Genomic DNA, 433 nt, shown 5'->3' with positions numbered 1-433 from the left:
GGTATAAAAACGCTTTAAGTGAAGAAAGTCCATTTATCGTTGGTTATTTTGCTGAAAAATCATGAGTTGTACTTCGCTTTCCAGTCACACGTCAATGGAAATATGACGAAATACATGCGGAATTGAAATCTCTCTGTGAAATGAGGCAAAACAACTTTTGTAACTTTGTGACGCCGCTTCGAAATCGTGAGTTATTATTATCTGTAATTCATGTTGATCACCAATTTGTGGATAAATATTACTGAATGTGTGTAGACATGTGGTATAAGACGTAAGGAAACTATGATATTTCAGTAATGTCAGTAATATTAATTGAGCAAAGGTATGGTAATTATAAACTAGGCTGTTTAACAACTGTCGTTTCATACATAGCCAGTTTCTGTTATCATTTAATAGTAGGCCTATATTTTTTGTTATTATAACTTTTGTTATA

This window comes from Penaeus monodon, chromosome 15, assembly GCF_015228065.2.
Source record: "Penaeus monodon isolate SGIC_2016 chromosome 15, NSTDA_Pmon_1, whole genome shotgun sequence".
NCBI classification, from domain to species: domain Eukaryota; kingdom Metazoa; phylum Arthropoda; class Malacostraca; order Decapoda; family Penaeidae; genus Penaeus; species Penaeus monodon.
This window is presented reverse-complemented; position numbering follows the sequence as displayed.